Genomic DNA, 11,712 nt, shown 5'->3' on the forward strand with positions numbered 1-11,712 from the left:
TTGGCCAAAAAGAAGTTTTCATAATCAATTGGCCCAATCAGCAACATTGTTAGAATAATTTCACCATGCAAAAAAATTGGGGTGAGTTATTTGCAAAGCTCCATTGTGATTGGTGATTAAAGTGAAGATATCATGTAATTGACCAATCAGAGGCAATGTTAGATCGGCGGGTAGTGTTCAGGGGGTTAAATTATTTATCTACACTATCTCTATACTAATCCTATAACAATATTCCATAATCCCATTTAAATTGTCCGCATCTTTTATTGTTCATCTTTGAGGTTGAAGTCATTTGCAAGTAAATTCTTTGCAAGGTAACGGAAATCAACAACCAGTTAAGCATGTTCATCAACACTTTTTCAATATCATATATCGCCAGCACAATTTATCGCGATAATCGATCATAATGGCGATAATGACTAAAGAGGGAAGCTTAAAAACATTTTATTTGACCAAGTTTCTGTTTCGAAAAAACATGAAAATATTGTTAAATATTGTTAGTCTGTATCCGGTGGCGCTATTGGCGCCATTGTCAGGTTGGTCACTCTCAATATCATCTTCTGTGTCATCTGCCTGCTTTTTGGTTTTCAATTGAAGACACATTTTTACCATCAAAATATTGTGACCTGTCAAACTATTATCGCGATAATGAAAATTTATCGCGATTGACGATAATAACATAACATGCCTACAACCAGAAGGTCTAACCTTTTTTGTGCTTTGTATTAAAAAATCATTACTTGCTTCGCTCACATTTTTTCAGTCAAAATTTATCCACTTTTACCAAAAAAGACTTGATTTTTGTAAAACATACATACATGCATGGATGCAGCCAAAAAAATACAAAAATATCCCACTTTTAGTTGTTGCCCAGATGGTGACAATAATATTATTAACTTTACCAACTGCCTAACACTTCATCCCTGTTTTAAAATATTATTGCCAAAGCGACAAAGTGTCAAATCCATCACTAAATAAAATTCCTTTAAAAGGGAAAGCCAGCCTCAATGTAGAAGAGGTCTTGTAATTAGTTTTGGTCAATGTGAAAGGCATATTTAGGATCACGACTTACTACATCCATGTTACATGACAGTCCACCAAACCATCAACGGTGAGAAGATGTACACTGAAACTGCAGAAAACATTAACTCCTAATCTCCTGTCAACTCTTTAATTCATTATTGTTCATTATTATTAATTCATTATTGTTCTCTAAATTGTTCTGTTCTGGTTTTATTTGTCTTTTCAGCTTTTTACCCACGATATTTCAATTTCCAATTTTTTAAAACCATAACTCAATTTCTTCGCTTAGGAATGTCCGATTTTATTGGGGAAAACGGCGTTGTGGAGCAAATAGCTCTTTATGTGAAAGCCTCCAAATTTATAAGCTGTCCAAAAGATGTCTGTTTTTGACATGATACGCCACATTTCTTAAAGACCCATTCAGTGATCCCAGCGCAAGAGTAAAAAAAATAAAATTGTTTATAAATTGCTTAAAAGAGAAGGATAGGCCTAAGTCGTTCAAATTGTCATTTGGTATTTTTGAAATGCCAAATTTCGCAAAAAATGAAGAAAACAGCAGTACTGAGGAAGTTCAAGCCCCGCCATTCTAATACTTGTAGCTAATTTTAGATACTGTCAGTATCTAAAAATACAGATTCGTGTAAAATGTCTTATTTTGTCTTAAATAGGCCTACACGGCTTTTGGCTGAACCATTCGCAGACTTAGCACATCTATGTAATAACAAAGGTACGGTACCAAAATTTTGATGATTTTTACGATCGTCCGGATGAGCAAATCACTGAATGGGCCTTTAATATTAATAATAGATAAGCTGCCTTTAAAAATATTATTGACAAGTGTTGAGAGTAGGAATTACCTTGAAAAATGTCTCAAAAATACAACATGCCAGTTATATTCCGGTCTGAAACGATCAGACAATCTTTTAAACATTAATAACATCATAAACCCAAATCGTGAAAAAACACCCGGGTAGATTTTTGGCTATTTCTCCATTTACCATCCTGCCCAAAAGTGTCTGCTTTCGATATACCACGTCACAAATACTACACTGCACTGACTGCAGGTTTTAGTTAAAAGGGCATTTCGTGATCCACAGCATCATCCCCTAACTTTTCTCAACAAAAGTTGAGATTTTTATATCACTGGAAACCTCTGGCTACATAATGTTTATGTACAAAATATTTCTTGCAGATTAATTCGTTTAGCAAAGTAATCGTGAAATTTGAATTTCGTTCTGGTATACCAGAACAAAATTGCAACACATTGTCTGCACATAACCATATTTATCTATAAGTGCATGTCAAATGGGCACATTGTTCAATACTATAGCCTACATGCATAAATTATGCCCATATTATAGCTAGGCCCTAAAAACTTTATTTTGCATCGGATTTTTCCCGTTGAAAAGGCAAAACTGATGTTTATGATAGCAACTATTTCATCAATAGAATTTTGAGTCATTTTTATCCATACAAGGCGGTTCTCGAACCACGAGTCTCGCCTGCTTTTGTGACCGCCTGCTTTTGCGATAACTGTTGGTAGAGAGGTAAATGAATTTGGCGGTTATCGGCTGGGCACGATTATCTGGCCGATGGTAACTGTACCCACCAAGTTTCATGCCCATGCAACAGTTTTTACTAATATGACCTCAGATGACCCCTGGTGGCCCTGAAATGACCTTCTAAAATTTTGGCTCTAAATGTTGACTGTACCCCTCGTGCTAAGTTTCATGCCCATCGACAGTTTTACTAATTTGACCTCAGATGACCCCTGGTGGCCTCGAAATGACCTTCCAAAAATTTGGCTTTAAATGTTGACTGTACCCACCAAGTTCCATGTCCATACGACAGTTTTACTAATTTGACCTCAGATGACCCCTGGTGACCCCAAAATGACCTTCCAAAATTTGGCTTTAAATGATGACTGTACCCACCAAGTTTCATGCCCATACTGAGTTTTTAATAACTTGACCTCAGATGACCCCTGAGTGACCTCGGATGACCCCGTAATGACCTTCCAAAAATTTGGCAAAACCAAAGAACTATTTCATCAAAGTAATAAATCAAAACAGAAATATGCTTCCTTTACGAGTTATCACTCATTGAAAGTGCTACTTTGCTATACTTTACATGGAAAGCGACTATCTTAAAGTCGTCATATTTCCTTAATTACATGACCGATCAAGCTGTTATTGGGATATGTGATGCACAGTTAAAATTAATTATTAAAAGATTTGGTGACCTCCGTTGACCTTTGACCTTGTATGTGACCTTTGACCTCACGAAATTGGAAAAAAGTATGTTGCGCTGAAAAATCAAATTTGGCAATACCAAAGAACTATTTCATCAAATAAATCAAAACAGAAAGATGCTTCCTTTACGAGTTATCACTCATTGAAAGTGCTACTTTGCTATACTTTACAAAGAAAGCGACTATCTTAAAGTCGTCATATTTCCTTAATTACATGACCGATCAAGCTGTTATTGGGATATGTGATGCACAGTTGAAAATTAATTATTAAAAGATTTGGTGACCTCAGTTGACCTTTGACCTTGTATGTGACCTTTGACCTCATGAAAATCTAATCAGGTCGAAAGTACCTCTGGCCACGCAACTCCCCACCAAGTTACGTCACTGTACCCCATACGGATCTCCAGATAATCTGTTCACAAGGTATTTTGCTTATTACGCATATATTATGCAAATTAGGTACTTAATTACCATATTTTACGCTCAAAATCTAATCAGGTCGAGAACCTCTGGCCCCGCTACTCCTCACCAAGTTACGTCACTGTACCCCATACGGATCTCCAGATAAGCTGTTCACAAGGGTTTTTTGCTTGATACGCATCAAATACGCATAAATTATGCAAATTAGGTACTTAATTTGCATATTTTGCGCTGAAAATCTAATCAGGTCGAGAACATCTGGCCACCCTACTCCCCACCAAGTTACGTCACTGTACCCCATACGGATCTCCAGATAAGCTGTTCACAAGGTTTTTTTGCTTGATACGCATCAAATACGCATAAATTATGCGAATTAGGTACTTAATTAGCATATTTTGCGCTGAAAATCTAATCAGGTCGAGAACATCTGGCCACGCTACTCCCCACCAAGTTCCGTCACTGTACCCCATACGGATCTCCAGATAATCTGTTCACAAGGTATTTTGCTTATTACGCATAAATTATGCAAATTAGGTACTTAATTACCATATTTTGCGCTCAAAATCTAATCAGGTCGACCCCCTCTGGTCATGCTACCCCCTATAAAGTTTCATCATCATAGCACTTACGGTTCTCAAGATAACGCGTTCACAAGCTTTTTCCGAACACACACACGCACACACGCACACACGCCCACACGCACACACACACGGACACACACACACCATAGTGATTACTAAGTCTCTCCCTGAACATTCAGGCGAGACAAAAACGACACAGGATAGGATAGATAATTACTTTGACATCAATATGGTCCATATGATGAAGATTTTGATTCTTAGATCTGTTATCAACATGATATCACGCTGTTCAGTGGTCAAGGACCCCGGGTCAAAGACACTGAAATGACATACTTTTCTTCTGCTGACCATATGATGCTGTATATTAACTATTATTGTTACATTTTAGGCCTATACCTAAAACTTTTAAAGTCATATTAATTCAAACATAACTTTGGTAATACTCACTCGTTTTCATTCGTTGACACGGCAAAACATACTTACTTTTCCTAACAAATCGAATTAAAATATTTAAAAAAAAATTTAACCACAAAAAGTAAAAAAATAAAATCATTCCAATACCACTAAAATATAATCTCTTGAGTAAACTGACCCCAAACCTGAAACAGGTACCAGCCCCGAATGGGCTGGCGAAAACTTTTAAAATCCTTGTAATTTTATGATACACACTGCCACTGCTACCCGACACTGCTAGTGTAATTGCTGGACATGCAAGTTCATGGTTGTTTTTTCATCAAACATCATGAAAATTGTAACAACCATTCAGTAGCGCTCCGGCAACCAGGGGGGCATGGGGAAGGGCAAATGCCCCCCTGGTCAGAACTCTTTCCCCAGTTGCTCCCCATCTTCCGTAAAATGCTAAAATTACAAAAAAAAATCCACTTTTTGCAGCAATTTTGGGCAAAATTTGTTGATTTTGCCACCGTGAAATTCACTTTGCCCCCGAAAAAATGTCCTGGCTCCACCATTGCTACCATTATAATAGCTGTAGGCATTTGAGGGCAACAAACTGTAATCACCATAAATGATTTTGCCTCATTATCATGATTAGTCTACAAACTGTCACAAAATAGTCTACAATAATGAAGGTTTAATGCGCACAAACTTTGAAAGTCTCGCTGATGATTTTTCCATAGCATTAGAATCCTATTTAGCCCATACACTGACAACAAGCGCATCAGATAAAGCAATTTAAAAAATCTAACCTCCGTAAATTGTATGGGAAAACAAAAATAACAAGAGGGATGTTTTTTCTTTCTTCCCTGACCTAATTTACCAATTTCAATTCAGTCAAATATTTTAATCAAAAAACCAAGATAAACGATGATTACGAGCTGTCAGTCAATCAGTCAATACTGCACAAGTGGCTCTGTAACCACGACGATGGTACAGATAGTACAATTTACCAATTCATCAATGTATTTACAATTAACACAAAAGGAGAAGATCAAGTTTATTTATCAATCGGTGTTTAGCTACTGCTGGAATTTGGACTTGAGTGGTTTGATTTAACTATAATAATAGTTACTATAGAAGTAATCTGTGGTAGTGCACTATTAAACTCTAGAATTTTACTTCGGTGTATAAAGCCACGCATGCCGAAATATTGGTATTTATGTAGGAACATTGGCCATGTAGAGAAATCATCACATTTCATGTAAAAAATAGTAGCCTACAGCTTTTATAAGGCCTGCTGGGTTATACTTAGTTTTTAGACAACAGTATATTCCAGGCAAACACAAAAATGACAAAACATTTTACAGAAAACATTGGAATGTTGAGTCATATAGGCCTAAATGGTGTAAAACATTTTAACATTCAGAAATTTTGTTTGAGAACTTAATGCAAAACATACTAACATAATGTTATTAAATGTTGACAAAAATATTCTGCCAAAATGTTTGCCATTAAGAAATATTTTGCGATAAGTTAACATTGTAATGTTTTTGGATATAAAACTTTGATAAAACCTGACATTTAAATGTTATTAAAATGTTTTGACCAAACCTGTTTAACAATGTTTTAAAACCATTATTGTGTTTGCTGGGTTCTTACATTGTAGCCACATAAATTCATAAGTCAATTATCCGCACAGATCATCAACCTCATATAAATCATTGGAAGAGAAATTTTTCAAACATTGTTTAGCTCTTTTCTTCCAGTTAATGCACTTGCACTATTACTAATACCTATCCAACTAAGTTAACTTAAATTTATATCATCACACCAGCCCTTAAAAGTTCTAATTTGCAATGCTTAAATTTGACTATAGAATTGCAGAAATGGGTAAATATAAAGGAACAAGTATTCATTGGTACAGTATTTAAATTCATGGTGCTGCAATTATGTCTTATTTGTGCCTGCGAAATATTATCATCATCTGAGTCAAATTGGTACATACTTCATACACGGTTGACACATTTTCATTTCTGCAATTCCATGCTCAATGATTGGTTCGATACTAAAAAAATCCACCAAATTAGAAAATACCGTACTTAAACTTCTTTGAAATTGAAATCACAATTTAGAGTTGATGAAGATCATAAGAAATGAAGCATGAATCCTGCAACTGAAAAGATAACTTGCACTGCAGACCACAATGGTCTCATCCCAATGGCATAGTTCAATAACCTCAATTAAACACTTGTACTGCAAAATTTGACCTCAAGTTGCAGAGTATGAGTTTTTGTACCCAAATTTTCAAAGGTCATTCAATAAATGTATTGGGGGTTAAAGAATTGTGCACTAATAGATGAGAATGTTTTGGATCCTAGTGTTGAATACTCAGTGCTCATGGAGGTACATGCACTGATGATGGATGGAATGATCAGGGGGCAGGGGGGGCCGGCCAAGATTGACTGAATTTTGACGTCGTCATTGGTTTTACACGTAAACACAAAAATGTCTCAAATTACTCCAAAACTGTATGCATGTTATTAAGTACTATTTTATCAGTCTAAATCCGTTGAGGTTCGACAGTGAACCTCATTGTAAGTACTGTTTTTTGAATGTTTTGTATGAATAACGCACGGTATGTTTATGAAATATACTTAAAATTTCCTCCATTGTGTATCACGGTTAGCGTGGTGTAATGGTAAAGTTTTCGCCTGCCACGCATAGGGTCCCGAGATCGAGTCCCACTCACTCCCGGCTACAAAATCTTTTTTTTCTTCACATTCATTTTGAATCCAAAAATATTTATTTTTATGTGAAAATGTATACATTCACTGAGAAATATATTTTGTGCATTTTTTTTTTCTGTAACGGGGCCAATAGAGCTAACAACACAACTCGGCACGGGGCGTCCAATGTAGAAAACACCAATACCTATTTCTGACTACTCTAGTCATTCAATTGTGATTTTTGTCATCCTGTCCTCTTCTTCACACTGCCGATTTAACGCACAAATTTAATAAGCAACATAGCCTCTTATTAAAGCTATTTTTAGTTCCATTGACATCTTATTCACACACACTGTACTATACTCGCTCACACACTCCCCCAAAACAATCTAACTAAACCAAACATGACAGGGCCCACTAGAGACAAAAAATGTGATCCACAAAGAAAACTTCCAATACCAAGCTCATCCTCAGTTGACCCAGAAGAAAGTCGGAAATGACAAGCAGCCTGATAAAGGCATCAGACAGATGGTGGAACAGTCCCCACAACATGCTCATCTATCAGGGCATGTTTCTTTAACCCCAATACAGTTGCACATTCATTGAATGACCTTTGAAAATTTGGGTACACAAACTCATACTCTGCAACTTTAGGTCAAATTTCACTCTATGATGGTTAAATTGAGGTTATTGAATTATGCCATTAGGATGAGGCCATTGTGGTCCATAATGACAGACAACTGGGAGTTCATTCACAATTTCTGTCATCATCCTCACATCAAAAGTACAACATTGAATCAAGATTTTGAACTTGACTATAAAATAAGCATTGGTAGATGTACCTAGAACACAAAGGTCGGGGAGTTTATCATTGATACGTAACAATACTTTTGGACTTTGTACTTAACATTGAGTGTACTTACCTCTTAATTCTGCTCTTACCAAAGGACATAAAACTATTAGTGCTGACAGTAACATACAAAACATGGTGACTATAATCCTATTCTTTTCTCGTCGAAAAAACGATGAAAAATGATTCCTTGCGAAAATGTTAAATCCAGACTCCAAGAATCCACTCCGATAATTATTATAACATCCCGCGGTAAGACAAAACGATGATGATTCTCAAGATGTTGCTGATTTTCATTTAATTTCAAGATGCGATGAAGACTCGGAGAAAAGAATATCCCCAAATAAGGTGGAAGTTATATCCAATTTATACAAGCTATTAAACTCCACTTCTTTATGGATCCTCAGCAATAAGATATTATTATCCTTTCTGACAATGTTTCTTTTCTTTTGATTAAATCGGCAAACGGTCTTTGATATCTTTTTAACTCATGTATTGATACAAATTGATCGGTATTGATCCAAAGCGATGTATACTGTAGTTACTGGACATAAACACCGTGTGTGGTGGTCCTACTCCACTGACCGGTCAAAAGATGTGTCTCCTATAAACGGTCAATGTGTCTCCGGATAAAGTCGCCTCAAAACTATATTAAGACATTACTTGTAGATGATGGTGAACAATCCTATAGCCCAATAAATCCTGGTAACATAGATATTTCCTTCTGCTAAAGTGTAAAATCCTTCTCAGCTCCTCTATAGTCTCACTCCACTGAAGTTCAGCTCATTTATGGTGTAGAAATCCAAGTAGTCAAAGCAAAGTGGGCAATTTAAGTTTGCCTCGAGGTCAAAGTGTTCAACGCTCCTGTCTTTACTAAATCATCAGGGATGAATACTCCCCTCTATAGACAAGAGGAAAGCCTTTGAGGGATTCCAGTCAACTGAGAGGAAATTACTATACAGAGACTGAGCATACATGTGTTGTGTACACCATACACTCAGCCATGCTCACACACAGTGGGGAGTTGATCACTGCACTTATTGCTCACTTAGTGGTTCGACCAATCAGAGTAGAGTTCAGTGGGGGTGGAGTTATGCTGGCTGTGCTGGTGATTAGCCAATGAGAGAGGGTTAAAAAGTTTTGGTGTTTAGTGATTGGCAGTTTGGGTGAAAACTTTTTTAAGGTGGTATATTTTGCTGGTTTTGTTGAATTCAGTTGGGTTTTCATTGGTTCTGACACTATTACTGATCACATAAAGGTGTGGGAAAGTGTTGTATATAATTAATCAGAAAATGAAAGAAAAAAACTCAAAATGTTTGCGAAGTACCTTGTATAACACAGAACATAAAAATAAAATAATCATTTTTCTGAGGGTTAAACCAATTATTGGAATCAAAATAAATGAGATTGTTTTCCTGTTGTTTCCACCTTGTTTCTGGTATCACAACATTAGCATCATAAAAATAATCTCATTTATTGTGAATCTAACAGGTTAAATCCCCCAGTAAAATGATTATTTTATTTTCATGTTCCTTATAAGCTTATTCATGGCACTTGGCAAAAAGACATTAACTTTTACTATTTTCTGTATATCATTTGCAAACACCACAAGTACATGTTTTCTTTTGTGCTACATTGATTAAATTGAGCATTGCAAAAAATAGTAAATTTACCTCTAGAGGAAGTTTTACTATTTTGAAAAGTGCATAACAACTACCCGGTATGTTATTCTACAATTTTTGATACCCAAATTCATGTGATCTTGCATAAACAAGCCCAAAAAGCTGCTGAGAACATTTCAACATGGTGAATTGTAAGACAGACTATTAAAGGTGTGCCTACATAGAAATGGTCACATTGGGGATGAACGGGTCAGTGTTGCAAAATATGAAACCAATATCTTGACACCCCTGTCGGCATGGTCAGCATCTTGCATGGTCAGCATCGCCTTATCGACAAAAAGGCATTATCCACTGTCCCTTACAATAACTATTGACAATTTGTAGAACTCAGACTAATATTTACATGTAATCTTTTAAGACTAATTGAAATTGATTTCAGACTAATATTTACATGTAATCTTTTAAGACTAGGCCTAATTAAAATTGATTTCTGTCTTTAAAGTTGAAAGGGTGACTTTTATTTGACTGAGATAATTTGTAAAACATCTCTATAAATCATTCAGAACATTTATAAAATCTATCAGAGTTGCATGAGCAATACAACAATTCTCATAAACAGGGTTGCCAAACCCATGATTTGGTAGCCCATTTGGGTGACTTTTGAAGATTTTACGCGCAACTTTTGACAATTTCCTGTCCCATCACTGGCCATTGAAACTAACATTTCTATGTCTCATAGAAACCAACATTTAAGAAAAAAACTGGGCAACTTTTCAACATTGGCTCCCATGACTTTCAGTAGTTTCCCCACAGAAACCAATGGTTAAGAGAAAAATTGGGTGACTTTTCGATTATTTGACCCGTGCTTTGGGCTGACATTTTTGGACAACCCTGCTCATAAGGCAAATGGGTGAATGGACATTTCTGGTAGTGTCGGACCAGCGTTTATTTTGCAAATAACCCTCAATAATCGTTTTCACATACTTTGCTCATGTTCTTTCGTCAAAATCAATTTGCCAACAAAAGCAAGTTAATGGATATGGGCTAGGTCCCTTGTCTTTGATGGAAGACTTGTCCTCATTTTTGTTGAAGACTGATGAAAACTGACTATTTAGCATGTTGGCTTTAGTCGCACTGTCTGAATAGGTAACACCATTTGATGCCTTCAGAGGAGAGACCCCTGAATTATCACATTTCTTGCTGTTTATAAATCCCCAGAATCTTTTGGGATTTGCAGTTGAATCAGGGCTGATGATGTTATTGATGTACTCGCTGTAAGCACTTTTACAGGCTGATCTGGTTGTTTTCTTCAGTTGACGATATCTCTCAAAGTCTTTACTCTTCCTGGTCTTCCTAGCTTTAACAAAGCTACGTTTCTTTTGTCTTGTCAGACGCTTAACTTTGCTTGTAATCCAGGGTTGATTTATCCTTGTGGATGACATCTTGGAGGGCACGCCATTGTCCAAGATGTTAATTAATGCAGTTTGGATGTCGATCCACATCTTATGCACACAGCTGTTCACGTCATAAGTGGATGTAAACTGCAGTTGGAAGGTAAGGCAGTTTCTCTTCATGTCACAGATGTTAGCTTGTTTCCACAGGTAAATTTTATGTTTAACTGGTTTACTTCTTTGAGGTACAGTACAAGATTCAGTGTACACAATATCATGATCTCCAAGTCCAGGCAGGGAGCGCATTTATTTACCAGTGATGGGCGATTGGTAAGAAATAAATCTAAGATGCTTTCTCCTCTTGTTGGAAACATAACCATTTGTTGTAAACCACAGTTCTGAAGTAATTCAAGGAATCTTGCATTGATACTATATGGATACTGATTTCCTTC

At 36.3% G+C, this 11,712-nt stretch overlaps 1 protein-coding gene across 2 annotated transcripts in view; it reads right to left on the bottom strand.

Annotated features, from left to right (window-relative positions):
- LOC140162938 (uncharacterized) overlaps positions 1-9,229 on the bottom strand; it is a 150,683-nt gene extending 141,454 nt beyond the window's left edge. The window contains exon 1 of one of the 2 annotated variants that reach the window (XM_072186252.1): positions 8,321-9,229. The gene's annotated coding sequence lies outside the window, so the exon portion shown is untranslated. The remainder of the gene's footprint in view (positions 1-8,320) is intronic. The other variant, XM_072186253.1, reaches the window with a different exon arrangement.
- Positions 9,230-11,712: the final 2,483 nt, after the last annotated feature.

This window comes from Amphiura filiformis, chromosome 10 (assembly GCF_039555335.1).
Source record: "Amphiura filiformis chromosome 10, Afil_fr2py, whole genome shotgun sequence".
Taxonomy (NCBI): Eukaryota; Metazoa; Echinodermata; class Ophiuroidea; order Amphilepidida; family Amphiuridae; genus Amphiura; species Amphiura filiformis.